The following is a 16,963-nucleotide window of genomic DNA, read 5'->3' as shown; positions in this document are numbered from 1 at the left end:
CAGCTGCTTGCCCCTCTTAGTCCCCCCGCCCCCCACTTAAGATGCTTACCTAAGAGCTGGCAGAAGTACGACACTGAACAAATAACAAATGGACAACAAATGAAACCCACAAAACCCGAGGTAATTCAGTACTGACCTTCTTTCTAGAGTGGGCCAGAAGAACCTGTGATTATTTTCCCTTTCCTATATTTTGCCTTTATCCTAGAATCATCACATTTTGGAAGACATTATTTATCTGCTAGTGTTAATTTAAAATAGGACACTAATGAATGTGGCCCATGTTTATCTACTTTGTTTCACTGCCTGGAGCTACAGAGGGTTACAGATACAAGTTTGACATCTACAGTTAATTGACACAGATTCCCTTTTGCTTCAAATCTGGGCATTCTCATTGGGAGGACAAATTAGCGTTAAGAGTTCAAGTGGTCATCTTCTTATTTCTCCTGGGTTTGCCTACTTTGAGGATTATCTAACTCCTATTTTCTCTGTCTCTTGAATGCAACTTTTATTTGTGACTTTTCATTTGTATTGGACAACATAATTGTACAAAAGGACATACTTAAGATAATTACATCCTGTTAATCTAGAAAAATGGAATTATAGTGGAAATGGAGACTACCATACCAATAGTGAGTGAATTTCAATTATACTTTGAAGGGAAGATTCAGTAGTTATTACAATGTGCCTGTTGTAGAACATACTGAAGGAATAGTTTCATCCCTTAGCTAAAAAGAAGAAATACCACTAAAATATCTTTCATCTTTATTCTTTTATCTTTGGAGAGCTGTGTATCCCCAATACTGTTAAAACTCCATTTTGATGCCCAATAGCATAATACCTCAAAGTCAAGTTTTCTAACTTAATTTTGCTTGATTTAGCTCATCAATGCCATAAGAACCCATCAGAACTTAGATAAAAGTGGCTCACCAAGGTATTCTTTATTTAGTGAAAGCCCAGTCAGTGGAGAAGCAAATAAGCAGAACATTTTCATCTGACGCATTACTGCAGAATTGTTACAAGAAATTAAGCAGACATGCATATGTCAGCATGAATGAAGCTTCAAAACATAATTTCCTAGGGTCCCCAACTCAGTGAGGTTAAAGAGAAGCTATCTTCCCTTATATTTTTAGTTGGTTGGTGACTAATGAAACACTTAGTTTTCATCTCAGTAGGTCCTCAGTAAATAGAAGCAATAACAAAAACATTTATAGGGTCATTAGTATGGGTCAGATGCAAAGAAAAATGTATGGATGCTATCTGTGTTTTATCTCCATAACAGTGCTAAGAGGCATATGATACTACTGTGTCTATTTTAACTATGAAAAAAGTAAGCCCAGAGAAATAAAGTCACTCAAGTCTAGTTGCTGGCTCTAATTTTTGTCTTGGATATCTGGTGATAACTCCAGGTTATCACTAACCCATTATCTTTGACAATATCTTACTGGGGTTGGAGTGGGGGAAGTATTCAGTAAAAAAAGGGGTTGTTTAGTGACCTTGGTAGGGTACCTGCTATCATAGAATTCCTTAACTGGAAGCGGAGAAGATTCTGTTTAGATGAGTATTACCTGGGCATGATATCAGGGCAGATTCCATTCTCTTCATTTGCCATCCCATTTCTCATGGATTTGGTTTTTTCCAAGGATTAAAGTGGCCAACGTTTCACTCTCACTAATGGATTAAGAAAAAGTTATTTTCTCAGGATCTAGTATATCAGATGTGAAGTAAGTGCTGCAGATCGGTTTAATGAGTCTTGAATGTGAACAGTATATCTCACTTTAAGACAAATGGCAATTGTCAGAAATTCCTTTGTGGTTTCTTCTCTAGCCTGGGAATGGAGGTATGCTAACTGATTTTATTTTTCCTTTTATTTTCTGGCTGCTTCACTATATTTTTTCCTTCAGTGTGAAACTCTGAAGCACAAATCATTTGCTGAATGCCTCTTGGCATATGGAGAAGACATCTCAAAGTCTCAAAGTTAAATCCTGTCCCAATATGTGCGTTGTGTGATCATGCAGTTTCTAAGTATAAAGAATACTGTGCATAAAAATGGTATGTTTACCACAGAAAAGAAAATGGTGTATGCTGAGAGACCCCAAAGGCTTCCAAAGGAGATAGGTTTGTGTTGCCTTGAGCTCCATAGTCATGGCTGCACAAAAGGCATTTCTGGTGTCAGGAGATAGAAAAATATAAGAGAAATATTTTAAAGAATCCCATCTGAAATAAAATGGGAGGTTTAAAAGAGCAGAATTTAGGTGGGACAAACAAGTTACTGTCCAGGCTCTGCTAGATTTTAATATGTCATGGATACTCAAACATGTATGGCCCAAAAATATATGCTGATATTTCATCAGCCCGAGGGGGCGGCATCCGCTGATTGAACGGTGAGCACACGTCTAAGTGTTTAGTAGATTCATCGTTGTGCTGCTGCTGTGGTCCCTCGGTACCTGCAAGGAGCAATGCTGCTGGGGGTGTGTGTGGGGGGTGCTGTTTCCATCTGACACTTTCCCACTGAGTTATTTCAACGGTCCACTTCTAAGGGAACGTCAGCATTAGAAATGAAAGTGGTGTGAGGCCATTTTAGAGGAAGGAAATGGAGTCTCAGCCTTGACGGGCAGATGAGTTATTCTTCTAGGCATTGTTTGGAAAGTCAAGAAGCCAGAGAAGCCCTAAAAAGAAAAAGTCATGGCCATGGTATCTGACAGCAGGCAGGGTGTCGGTTAGATTAAGCAAGACGAGAAGACTGCAGTTTGAGGGAGCCCTGAAAATTCGCGGGAGCCTGTCAGTCTTCGTGAGCCTCCCACCAGCCCCTGGTGCTTGGCTCTTATCAAATGGATGGATTGCTGGAGGTGCAAGGACAGCTGGAGGCGGGAAGGAGTGATGACACTCTCGAGAGAACTCTGGCTGGGCTTCTTGAATGGGCTTCACAGAGCTGTTGGAAGCTACAGGTTAAGTTTGGAACAGTTTCTTGGAAAGTTAATTTTACTAGAAGATTGAGGGGGGAAATGGTTCTGATATTAAAACATATGCATTGTGAATTGGAAGAAAATAATTGCATGCTTAAAAAATACAGTTCCAGAGATGTTAAAGAAATAACGTTGAAATGGGTAGATTCGGGCTGCCATTATCTAAGTGAATGGATAAAATGTTGTCTGCATAATAGTCATTTGTGAACAATTAAACACAATCCATTGTGAACTAGAGAGGAAATTAAGGATTTCTTGTTAGTGAAACTAGAAGCTTTTTATCCCTCCCTCCCTCCTTCCCTCCCTCCCTCCCTCCCTCCCTCCCTCCCTCCCTCCCTCCCTCCCTCCCTCCCTTCCTTCCCTTTCTCGTCCTGAGGCTTGAACTCAAGGCATGAGCACTGTCCTGGCTTCCTTTTGCTCAAAGCTAGCACTCTTCCACTTGAGTTACAGTGCCACTTCTGGCTTTTTGTGTTTATCTAGGGCTGAGGAATTGAACCCAGGGCTTCATGCATGCTAAGCAAGCATTCTACCGCTAAGCCACATTCCTAGCTCCCAAAAATAGAAACAGTAAAGTGAAAATTGAGCTTGAAACACAGGCCAGATTCAATCAGTCAAAGAACTTACTGAGTCTGGTCCATGCCATGTTAGTTTTAAAAAATTGGTATCTAGGGGCTGGGGATATAGCCTAGCGGCAAGAGTGCCAGCCTCGGATACACGAGGCCCTAGGTTCGATTCCCCAGCACCACATATACAGAAAACGGCCAGAAGCGGCGCTGTGGCTCAAGTGGCAGAGTGCTAGCCTTGAGCGGGAAGAAGCCAGGGACAGTGCTCAGGCCCTGAGTCCAAGGCCCAGGACTGGCAAAAAAAAAAAAAAAAAAAGAAAAAAAAATTGGTATCTAGAAGACTAATGCTGGAGGTTTCACAATATTGGGCTTCAAATAATACTGTTGAGCTATCATAACAAAAACAGCATGATACTGGCATAAAAACAAACATGGGACAGAAAGAAGGTCCAGAAATAAAACCACACAACTATAACATCTCCTTCATTTTATTTTTTTTTAAACAAAGGAGCAAAAAACAAATCCAACCCCATATTGGAGAAAAGATAGCCAATAAATAGTTCTGGGAAAACTGGTTACCTGTTGGGGACTGTTTTGGCCTTGGTGGAGGAAGGGCACCAAGAGCGAGACACTGCCCTTCCCCCCGCCCTGGGACAGTGTGGGAGGGAGCCCCTCCCACCTTCCGGCCTCAACCGGAAAAGAAGCCCCCCGCCCCTTGGGAGGCAAACACGTGCGTGCCACCATGATAGGGTTGTCCAGCCCACAAAGGAAGTCCCATGACATCACTTGAGGGGCAGCCCAGTCAGCCAATCAGTCAGTCACCCCAAGTCCTTCCCCTTCCGCCTTTGTCATGGTAATAAATTTCTCTGGCCCGTCCTCTGGGGGCTGAGACGCATTCCACCTTCACAGCGTTTCCCTGATGCCTTCTTCCCCCCTGCTCCTGGTAACGTGAGGGGACTGGGGGAAGGGGAGGCTTCAGTAACCTTTCCTCAACTTAGCGCAAGTCCACGAGAGTACGCCTTGGCCTTCTGCCGGCGGAAGGCAAGGCCGAGTGCTCTCTCATAGTTTTTGGAGTTCAACCATTTCTCCCCGGGAAATTGGGGAGACAGGGATCTTCTAGATCCCGACAGTTACCTACATTCAGGAGATTGAAATCAGACCTCTGTCTCTCACCCTAATATCTCAATGAAAGAGCTGAAACTTTGAAACAACTACAGGCAAAGGTAGGGAAGATAGCAGGAAGATAGCACAATGAAACCCATGAAACACTTAGAAAAGGGGAGGGGAGAAGAAGACTGATGGAAGAAAAGAGAGGGTGTGAGCTTGTTAAAAGTCCACTAAATGGGGCTGGGGATATAGCCTAGTGGCAAGAGTGCCTGCGTCGGATACACGAGGCCCTAGGTTCGATTCCCCAGCACCACATATACAGAAAACGGCCAGAAGCGGCGCTGTGGCTCAAGTGGCGGAGTGCTAGCCTTGAGCGGGAAGAAGCCAGGGACAGTGCTCAGGCCCTGAGTCCAAGGCCCAGGACTGGCCAAAAAAAAAAAAAAAAAAAAAGTCCACTAAATGCATCTGTATAATTACACAACGAAACCCCTTTGTGTCATTAATGCAGCTAATGAAATAGCGAACAATAAAATATCAGATGCCCAAGGTGAACAGCCGAGGAGAGAGCTAATGTACAGCATGAGGAGTAAAGTTAAAAAATGTCTTGTATTAGGGAATTTTGTTAAACAAGTAGATTTTATCCTTTTTTCTTGTCAGTTATGGGGCTTGAACTCAGGTCCTGGGCACTGTCCCTGAGCCTCTTTGCTAGTGCTCTACCACTTGAGCCATAGTGCCACTTACATTTTTTGAGAAGTTAATTGGAGCTAAGAGTCTTACAGGGACTTTTCTGCCTGAGCTGGCTTCGAACCATGATTCTCATATCTCAGCCTCCTGAGTAGCTAGGATTATAGATGTGAGCCATCGGCACTCTGTTTATCCATTCTTGTTTCTTTTTTTTAAATTTTTTTCTTATTTATTGTCAATGTGATGTACAGAGAGGTTTCATACATTAGGCCTTGGGTACATTTCTTGTACTATTTGTTACCTCCTCCCTCATTCCCCCCCATGATCTTCTTTATAGTAGCCATTTTACTCTCTAAATGTTTCCCGGAATGTCAGATGGTAAATAACAGAATTTATCCTAAAAGTGAGCTTCTAATATTTATAACTCAAATCCTCCCCCACCCTAATAATCTAGCTAATTTTGGAAATAAAGTGGGGGAGGTTTGCTGAGCCTATTCTCTTGCTCGGAACCTCTCAGCTAGATAGTACATGGAGCCTTGTTCCCACCTACCCAGCTTCCTGGCTGTGTTACCCACCTCATCTTCGTACACATTTCCATCAGGAGTCCTACGTCAGCTGGGTTACCACCCAAGGTTTCTGTGTGGTCTCATCTCTATAAGATTCATCCCCTCTACATTTTTATGTGTCCTCTTGATGACCATGGCTTATTTCGACAACTTATAAAGACATGGAGATTTCTTTGTTTCCTAAAGTCTAGTCCTTAGTTAAGTAGTACCTCTTCACTATACATAGACAATATGCCTTACATAATGCAGACTGAGCCTAGGTGCTGGTGTGTGCTATCTTGGTATAGTGACCTACAATAATTTTCCATCTCCACCGTGTGAAAAAAGTGAAGATAGCCATTCAAATCTTTCATCCATTTCAAACCTGAATGGGGAAGAGTCAAGCAAGAATTCTGGTAAGACTGAGAAAGTATGGCGAACTTGGGTGGTTGTAAGATCCTGAGTTGAAGAAAGTCTCATTGCTAAAGAATGGCAACTCTTGGTTTGCAATCCTAAATGAACTTACTGTACCTCCCCAGGCATGGTGACTAAGTCTTCTTACTGCCATCCAGGTGCTGCCTCATGTGTTCTGTCCTTCTCACAGGCTTCCTGAGAAGTCAAGATGTGACAAAGGAAGTGATGGCTTGAAAGATCATAAAAAGGAAGGCTAAGATATCACTTAAAAATTAATTACTTTATTGTCTTAGAGGTGATATATAGTGGAGTTACCTTTACATATGTCAGGTAATAATAAGTACATTTCCTTCCTTTTACATAGTGTCTTCTGTTCCCTCATTGTCTCCCTTTCTCTCCCTCCCATCTCCACCCATGTGTTTCCTGGTTCACTTTCATCTATGCCCAGGGCAGCCAGTAGGCTCTGTTGCTGCACTTTCCCACCCATTTCCCACTGATTCTGTGCCCTCCCCTAACCTTCCCTCAGATGTGTACGTGTACACGGTATATCATCTGAAAACAAAAAGGCAAATTAAGACAAGGTCCTTGGTTGCCCTATCTTTTGAGTTCATTTCAGTATGTATATTATCTTATATACATATGAAGAGGTACTTGGGCATTACAATTGGGTGCTTTTCTCCTAAGACTATCCTCTTTTGGTCTCAGTGTATGTGAGTGTCTAGAATCCTGTATAATTTGTCAGATCCTGTTGTCTTTTAAACCTAACTTCTACATATCAGGGAGAAAATGTGCCATTTGTCTCTCTGATCTTGGCTTATCTCACTCAACATGATTTGTTCTAGTTCCATCCATTTCACTGAGAATGCCATTATTTTATAATTTCGAATGGGTTTTTGTATATAGGTACCACAGTTTTTTGATCCATTTGTCTATTGTGGGGCATCTGGGTTGTTTCCATATCTTGGCTGTTGTGAATAGTTCAGCAATGAACATGGATGTGCAGGTGTCCTTGTCATATCCTGGCTCATATGATGTTCAGGGTAGATGTCTAAGAGAGGTATAGCTGGGTCATAGGGAAGATCTATGTTTAGTTTTTTGAGGAGCCTCCAGACAGCTTTCCAGAGTGGTTGTATTAGTTTACATTCCCACCAGTAGTGCAGTAGGGTTCCTTTTTCTCCTCACCCCTGCAGCATTTGTTGTTGTCACAATTCAGAATATTGTCTGGACTATCTAGGGTAAGATGATATGTCAGGATTATTTTGATTTGTATTTCCTTTACTTGCCAGGGATGACAAACATTTCTTCACGTGTTTCTTTGCCATTCTTACCTCTTCTTTTGGTAAGTCTCTCCTTAGTTCTCTTTCCCATTTAGTGATTGGTTTATTAGGTTTGGAAGGAATTAGTTTCTTGAGCTCCCTGTATATGATGGATATTAGGCCTTTGTTTGTTGCATTGTTGGTAAAGATCTTTTCCCAACTTGTTGGCTGTCTTTCTTGTTTAGTAACTATGTGCAGTGCAGAAACTTTTTATTTTAATGTGGTCCCATTTTTGACATCACATTTTAATGAAATTCTAAATTGGCCATGTCCAGTTAATTCTCTGTACCATGACTAGTATAATCCTCTGTACAGTTGAGTTTTGTGTTCATATTTCCTGAGAGTATTGTGGTTTCCATTTTTAAAGACTGGAAGGGAAAATTCAATTACACAAAATATATCTTTATTGGGCCTTACAATGATAAAAGAGTATCATGCCATCAGTTGTTCAATGAGTACCAGAGTTATCTAGCTTCATGTAAGAAATGATAAAGTTATATAAAAATGTGTTTGATTTTTAGAAGCTTGGAGGTCACTGGGACTCAGTTTAATATATCCATAATTTGCTATCACCTTTTCTCTTCCACACAGTATGGATTTCTGAGGTTCTTTTTCCTTTCATGCAGTCAGAAATGTGAATTTGTTTTATATTGATTTGCTTATGGTCATGGGTATAATAGGCATATTTTGTTTACTTTAACTGTTTCTCAGTGGTGGAAAAGGTCTGTGTTTCTCCTTGAACAATTCTGAACAAGTCGTTTGATGTTTTTCTGGCTTAGCCCTTAAATCTTGTGTAGTATGGATTACCAAAAAAGAAGAGACTTTAGGGATTCTATTATCAATCTCATTCTTCAGAGCTTTCAAAAGAAAAGTCGAAAGGCACTAGATTTCCTTCAGCTGTGGAGGTTGCTTGCATTTACATTCATAGAGATGGGTTGGGAAATAACCCTATTCAACAAGAAATCAGAACACCATTTGTTCTATTACTTACAGTGTCCCACGGTAGGGTTTTAAAAAAAAGCTATTCTAGAGGTTCTCATGTAGAATCAAGGGTACACAGTGGCCCATGAAAATCATTTGTTCTTTAATTCTGTGACTTGATTATTACTAAGAGGAGGCCAAGCACTTGTTAAGAGGATTGTATTTTAGGTAGATTTATGTCAGTGATTTCAAATTACATGGGAGGTGACACAATTATGCTAGATTATCATATTAATAAATACCTCACTTCCAACCAATATTCCACTCAATATGCATATGGTGAGGTACTCTGGTTTGCAGTTGGCTTATGTCTTGATCTCTCTTTGAATCTGGTTCTTCGTTTCCCTCTCTGGTATTCAGTACCCAGAAACAGACAGATGAGATCAAGACTGGTAGGTGCAGTAGTATGACCCTCCTAGGTATGGATCACTTGATCCCAAAAGATATGTGGCTTCACTGGCCAAGACTCGTGGAAATTGAGCACTGGATGTTGTCCCTCAGCCATGACCAGGATAGACCGCATCATCTGGGGATGTTTGAGAGAGTGGAAGGGTGTGCCATTAGTAATCCTTCTTGATCAAGGACATCACTAAGACTGTTGGGTAAAGTGAGGTACACAACTGTCCTGTGAGCTTACTTCACCTTCAAAGTCTGGCTTACCTCATAACTATTCCATATGACTTTTCTGATTTTCTCAACTGGAAATAAGTTTTCACTATGTTGAAATACTTCTATTAAATATGTCATTGTCTGCTCTGGCTTAATAGTTACTTAGGTCATTTCCCATTTCCCCACTTAGGCTATAAGTTCAAAGGCACATGATCTATATTTATACCATCTTTCCCTCTCCAGTAACTATTCACATAAACTTGTTATGTAAATACCAATAAATATCATCATATGAGGAAGCTGAATGGATGGAAAATGAATGAGCTCAAAACCAGAAGCCTGGTAGCCTTCTTGACTGCTACCATCTTATTTATTTATTAATTAATTTTTGGTTTTGGTTTTGGAATAAATGGTGTACACTCAACATGTTTTACCACAGATACCCCTGATGAACTTTACATCCTCCAGGAAGCCTTATCACTCATTTCTTTATGTGGTTTATCTTTTGGTTTCCTTGGCTTTGTACTTTCTTCATTCCAAGTGTCAAAATCCAGGTCATGGTCTTTGCACCACTGTTCTCAGGTATATGCCATAGCATTGTAGGTAGTTCCCTTGTGGTAACAGTCCCATTTTGAACATATACCTGCCTATTCTACCTGCCTGCCCCATCCCCCACCTGTTTTATAGCTAAGCATGCTTTTAAACAGCCCATAGTCTGAAAGTCAGTCTTTGAACTGAAAATTTTAAGGTCCTTTATTAATTGAATATAATTCAAAGCTTCAACTTTTCCTTTTGATTCCTCTTCTGTAGAATTAGTTCTCATCTTTTATTCCTTTGCCTACAAAAGCCAATTTGTGTCTAGGTCTTTCTTAATTCTTCAGCCTTGACACTTCATTTAATCATCCTAATCAACTTCTTGAGATAGAAATCCTAATGTTTTTGTCTTATAAGTGAAGACATTTAGAGTGTCAGAGTGGTTAAGTAACTTACCGAGGGACCTCCAGCGAGAAATGACAAGTCTAGGACCAAAAAAGAAGGCTACCAAATCACAAAACTCAGGCTATTAACGCACTGCATAAATGTGTTCATACTAATCTCAACATTGGCATGTCCATAGTAGAACTTGAAAACAATGGCCAAAATCTACTTGTTGCCCTTTTCTTCTAGGACTTCATCAGCTTTGATTATTTGTTGATAGGTGTCATAAAATTCAGACATTAACATCAATGACATGAGAGAATGTTAGTGAGCTGTGAGCAGGAGTAACAGCCAAGCAGCTCTGAGCAAAGATTAAAGAGTCGATAGGTGGCTTATATAATACATTCAGCCAAATAGATGTAGCTGGCTAGGTATCAGGGAGACATTTCTAATTGAGCCCCTCTTACTTTGCTGACTTAGCCTCTGGGAGGAGAAAGGCTAACTGGATGACCAAGTGACTAAATGCATTGCACTTGTCCTGGGCGAGGGGTAAGGTGAGGTGAAGTTTCAAGAATTACTTCGTGGTCTTCTGTAGACGTTTTCTTATCTAAAAAAGGACACACTCACAAATACCACTGAAATGAAATTTGAGCACCTAAAATAATGCATGAATTTTAAACTAGGCTCTGAAATTTATATCTTTGTGAATAAATAATATCCCCAAACAAGGGCCTTCCACATAACCATTGTCACCAATGAATGTGTTGCCCAGATTGGTCTCATTGCCAGAATCCTTTTTTTCTTTTAGTGTCTAGTATGTGCTGGTTAGTTTCAATAAAAAATGATTTTTTTTTGTACAAGTAACAAAGGCTTTTATCCCATTTAAGGTTGTCTTAAAGGTTACAATGGGTTCCTTGTCAATACAAGGAAGTGGTAATGGTTTAAATTAATAGTCTATTTGGATGTAAAAATGAAGTTTTCTGAAAGAGGATGCAGGCCAAAGCTTCAATGAATTTTTAAAAGCACATTGAATCTCTGCCACACAAATGCACTTTACAGTTAGTTGCATGCATGTATGGAAAACATACCCAACTTAATATTTACTGAGTCACTATCATGTTAAAGGCATTAAACTCCATGCTATGAGAGGTAGAGCAAGCTTGCATTTTTGGGGGGGGGGTGGAAGATACTATATATATTGTATTGTAAATAGTTATTATTATTGCGCCAGTATTGGGATTTGCACTCAGGGTCTAGACTCTGTCCCTTAGTGTGATCACTCAAGGCTGGTGTTCTACTAGTGTGAGCCACATCTCCACTTCTGGCTTTTTGGGCTGGCTTCATTCTGTGATCCTCATATCTCAGCTTTCTAAGTAGGTAGAATTATGAACATGACCCATTGGTGCCTGGTTACATATTGTTCATTAATTTAACAAGTATGACTGTGGCGGTACTGGGAATACATGGGACTCTAATCACATGTGGTTGCTAGGCTTATGAAGATCACAATTTAAGGATTTGAGACAGTCTCAAATCAAATGAATACATACACAAATGGAGGCACAAACCTGACAGAATGTCTTGATAGGTAGGAACCAGCCTCAGATTGCAGAAGTGGTCGGGCAATATGAAAGACCTTGCAGACGAAACTGAAGGACCAACACGACGTGAAATGGGAGTGTCTTAGGGAAGGAAGATATTGCTGAAGTGTCTTGTGACCAGAGGGTAGCAAAAGCAAACTTGGTTTGGGAAGGCTAGAAAAATTATAGAAGCAGGTGTAGTTGGTGAATCTTGAGGATTGCGTTATGAGTTACATACATTTGGTGCCTGTCTTTGGCATGTCTCTTCGTGATTAACCCAATACTCTTCAATGTTCTGCAATTCTGTTTTCATGTAATGACTTTTTATTCATTTATTCATGTATAAACTCTTGAGTTCTGTGACTGTCTTAGGCTTTGTGATAGAAAGATTTTGGTAAATAGAAAGAACAAGAGGAGTTCGTATTATAAGAGCGTAAGAACCTAATACCCTAAAATAATGTCCTTTATTTTTCTGTATTTTTAAAGTGCATTTATGGATTATACTTTATTCTAATACCAAGTCATTTTTTCTTTATTTGTCATCAACATTCCCCATTCTGTCTTCTAGACAAGCAGTTTTACAAGGCAGAACTGTACATCCTGGAAAGTTGCCAATGGTTGAAAGTCTTGTTATAAGTAATTGGTAACTAATCACAGGGAAAGAATCAAATGTTATAGGAAAATTTGCTGTACAAAATAGAGAAGATTCAAGCTAACGCTATAGGATTACCATTTCCAACTCTGTAGTTCTGAGTTTCGGTGTGCTTTTGGAGTAGGAACAAAAATATGGAATTTCAAGAAATGCAAGGAGAATTGCACATAATCTATACTTCATGTCTAGTGCCATTGTCCATATCTGTGGTGGCCAGAGCACTTTTTTTTTTGTTGGTTACAGGGCTGGAACTCAGGACTGGGTACTATCCCTTGGCTCTACCACTTTGAGCCACAGCTCCACTGCCAGTGTTCTGGTATTTAATTGGAGATAAGAGTGTCATGGACTTTCCTGTCCAGCTAGTTACAAACTATCTTCAGATCTCAGCCTTCTGAGTAGTTACGATTACAGGCGTGAGCCACTGGTACATGGCTTGATGGTTGAAATAGTTGGTGTAGTGGGGATTCTTCGAAAACACAGTGCTTGACTTGACTGTTTCTTTTTCTTCCATTCATTTGTTCATTCATGTGTTCATCCATTCTAGCCACTTCTGCTTATTGAACACATTTTGTTGTGGTTTTCTTTTCCCATACTTATCTCTCTAGTATCAGGGAGCTCATGTGTGTTAAGGCAATGAGGAACTTAATTAACAGGGCCAATAACAAAGATCTCTCCAGTGAGGAAGGAGCTATGCACAGAGAAGACAGAAATAAATCCCTATGTTTCAGGGGTTTATGCACAGCACCTGTCTTCATGGAACCCACCCTTTTCTTAGGAATAAAAGTAAAAAGAAAGAGTAGATGAAGATTTAAATGTGGTGGTGATAAATATTATAGGAAGTGCAGTAAGTGAGGAAGTGGCAGGGATGTAGGGTCATTGCTTGTAGTGTTCACAATTACAGGGGCATGGTCCCGGAAGGCCTTGCTTCAACGGGTAATATTTGCTGAGAAGCCAAGAGGAGATAACAATACATAATAGTCGATAGCAAACAGTTACTGATGAATAAATATTGTCTTCCTATGAGGTGGAAATCAGAGGAAAAGGAATTTAGAATATTAGTTTGCTCATTGCCCAGAGTCAAATGTCATTTTCATGGTATTGTAAAAAGCAGACTGACCATACCTGAGTGTTGGGAGGAGGAAGGAGAAGGGGAGGAAGGCCTGGTTTGGCACAGATATAAGGAAGGAAATGATGCGGGAAGTGAATTGCAGGTGTTCGTGGCGAATGTTCACCTAGACCTGTGCTCACGCTATCTTCCCTGAAGGAGCCAAGCTAGAGTTCATTGATCCCTTCATTCTCCGTGGGTCATTTTTTCTCTCCTTCACACCTCACTTCTGCTTTAGGGGATTGACGTCGCACCCTCCTAGAATCCACACAGACCTGTGCAGTGTTCTTCAAGTCAAGCTCGCAATCATTCATTTCTCTTGAGAAACTTTTTCAGGCTGTTAACAAAAATAAATGATCAGTAATTGCTAGCAACGGCTGATTTGTCTGGGATTATCACTGAAGGATAAAATGCAATTTAGAATCTCATTATGATTATGATTCCATTTCATTCACTAAATATGGTGACCTTCTAATTTAGAAATTTAAGATGCTTATTAGATAAATGTTAAGATGATGCTAGTGTATTGTAATTATCTTTTTTTGACTATCCTTTCCACTTGCCTATATATTATATGTATATGCATATATTTGCTTATATGTTATATACTAATATTGGATTTGGGGGGTGAGTTGGGAAAGATTCACAATTTCTCCTGCCGATTTCAATAAAGCCAGACATTAAAGAAAGTTTGTAAAATGGAAACTCTCGGGGCTGGGGATATAGCCTAGTGGCAAGAGTGCTTGCCTCATATACATGAGGCCCTGGGTTCGATTCCCCAGAACCACATATACAGAAAAAGGCCACAAGCGGCGCTGTGGCTCAAGTGGCAGAGTGCTAGCCTTGAGCGGGAAGAAGCCAGGGACAGTGCTCAGGCCCTGAGTCCAAGGCCCAGGACTGGCAAAAAAAAAAAAAAAAAAAAAAAAAATGGAAACTCTCATTCTTGACACTATTTCACTCTTGGAAAAAATGTTGTTTTCCACAAAATACTTCATTAATATTAACCAGCAATGGGTTAGCTATATTGTTTTTTAAATGAAAAACAAATGAATCAAATGAGTGAATGAATAATTGAAATTAGCATGTTTAATTTTTTCCCCTCAATTTGAATTTCTACTACAGTAAATATTCATAGATAGCGTGCTGAATAAAAGCTCGTAGGCTTTTCAATAATTTTTAGGAGTCCTCAGTCCTTTAAGAGTCCAGAAAGTTTGAGAGCTACTAGGTAGGAATCAAGTGTGTGGACGTTGACCAGACTGCCTGAGACGGAGCTTCAGGTGACCCAACCGAGGCATGCACCCACAGGTGCCATTACTCCCCTGACAAACAGAAAAGGCCACCCTCCCTTCCCACAGAGTCCTTGAGGACAGATGGAAGGCACGGGGAACAGAACATGGTGCCCAGGGAGCGCTCGTGAATGTTCTGTGTAACAACAGTACAACCTGCTCCACGTCTGTGCGGCCCGGAAGCTGAGGCCATTGGACAACCTGCCTCTGACGTCACAATGAAAGACTGTGTTGGGCGCTGTCTTCTAATCCTCACTTCCCCACGCTGACTTTCACTAATGTCATTGATGCCAACCATTGTTTCGCAGAGTAGAAGAATCACCACATGACCATTTTCCTTTGGAAATTAAGAAAAAAAAAAAAGGTGAGGAGGTTTTTCTATTAGGTGTTTTGTGAAGTGAAAATAATTATATTTTTTGTAGTCTTCATAATTGTACGATGTTTATACTTTGTACACTTTTTTTTTTTTTTTTTGGCAGTCATGGGGGCCTGAACTCAGAGCCTAAGCGCTGCCCCTGAGCTCAGCCACAATGCCACTTCCAGGTTTTGAGTGGTTAATTGGAGCTGAAGAGTCTCACTGGGACTTTTCTGCCTGGGCTGGCTTTAAACTGCAATCCTTAGAACTCAGCCTCCTGGTAGCTAGGATTACAGGTGTGAGCCACCTGTGCCTTGCTTACACTTAAAAAAAAATTTAAGTAGTTATACAAAGGAGTTGCCATTTAACAGAGTTGCTTATAAAGACAATATATCTTAATCAATGTCACCCCTTTGAACATTCTCACCCATCCCTCTCTTACCCGCACCCCCCCCCCTTTTTTTTTTTTTTGCCAGTTCTGGGGCTTGTACTTAGGGCCTAGGCACTGTCTCTGAGCTTCTTTTTGCTCAAGGCTAGCACTCTACCACTTGAGCCACAGCGCCACTTCTGGCCTTTTCTGTTTATGTGGTGCTGAGGAATCAAACCCAGGGCTTCATGCATGTTAGGCAAGCACTCTACCACTAGGCCACATTCCCAGCCCTCCCTCACTCTTCTTAATTTTGTAGGACATACATTAGATTTTTGAGTGCATCTTCTCCCTCCTCTCTTTCATTTGTCCACCCCTTTTCCTTGACACCACACCGCCCCTTTGGAGTACCTGCTTCCTGGTGTTTTATTTTGCTGAACTTTGCCTTCCTAAGGAATTACATGATTTGAATTCTTCCTTGACTACTTTGTTTCAGTTAATACATTTGTATACACTTGCATACCTACCAATGTATTTACTTATGAGTTTGTAAGCTAGATCTAGCTTCCACATATAAAGGGAAAATGTACATCTTTTGTTTCTCTAGGTCTGACATACTTCACATCACATAATTTTTTCTAGGTCTTTCCATTTCATTCTGATTATATTCATTCCTATAAGGTAAGCAGAAAAGGCGATCTTGTTTCCATTTAATAGATGAATTGTGGGGCTCAGTGAAGGTTAAATGACTCGCCTAAACTTTCATGACAGATCGGGTGCTAACCATCAGGCCCTCTAATCCCCTTGTGTTGTGTCAGGCATCTGTTCACACTGAAATATTTATCTAACTAAATTTCAAAGAGGAAAGTGAGTTCTAGGAAGGTGAACTGATTTGCAAAGGTACTAAGGATCTGAACAAGATGAAGAAGCTAAAACACTAAGTATGGACTTGGGGTTTTTTTTGTTTCTTTGTTGCTCTCATTTAATGATACTTGGCTTGTTATGTTAGATATTGGGAAGATGTAGGATGGACATTGCTGAAGAAGAGAGATCCTCTCCTTAGTGTTAAAGATAACCACATCATGTGTTTGAATAACCAATGGGGATCATAGCCATATGTTTTTGCAAGGTGCAAAGAATATTAACAAAAATTATTTGCCTATGACTAAAGTAGCCTTGTAGATAGTTAAGGGTAAGTCTATCATGTTTCCCAATTTACAGAATAATATTGCCTCAACTCAAGAGCATTCTGTGCGCCTCCCTGTGCTAAGCACCAAAGGCAGGAAGAAAGTCTGTTTCTCAATCCTCCTGTGCTCTTCTTCATCCCCTTGCCTCGGTTCTACAAAAAGCTTTTATTCTAGCCTTCAGGTCATTTCAGCATATATTCTTTTAGAGAGCTCAACCTTTTGTGCAACTCCTCAAGCTGGTTCTCTAGAGAAAAGGTGGACTCTTTCCTGTTGTTCATTGGCTGCTGTCACTGCTGAGTGAGATGACACAGGCAGGTCAGAGCCATGATCA

This window comes from Perognathus longimembris, chromosome 10, assembly GCF_023159225.1.
Source record: "Perognathus longimembris pacificus isolate PPM17 chromosome 10, ASM2315922v1, whole genome shotgun sequence".
NCBI classification, from domain to species: Eukaryota; Metazoa; Chordata; class Mammalia; order Rodentia; family Heteromyidae; genus Perognathus; species Perognathus longimembris.
Note: the sequence above shows the minus strand (reverse complement) of the source record.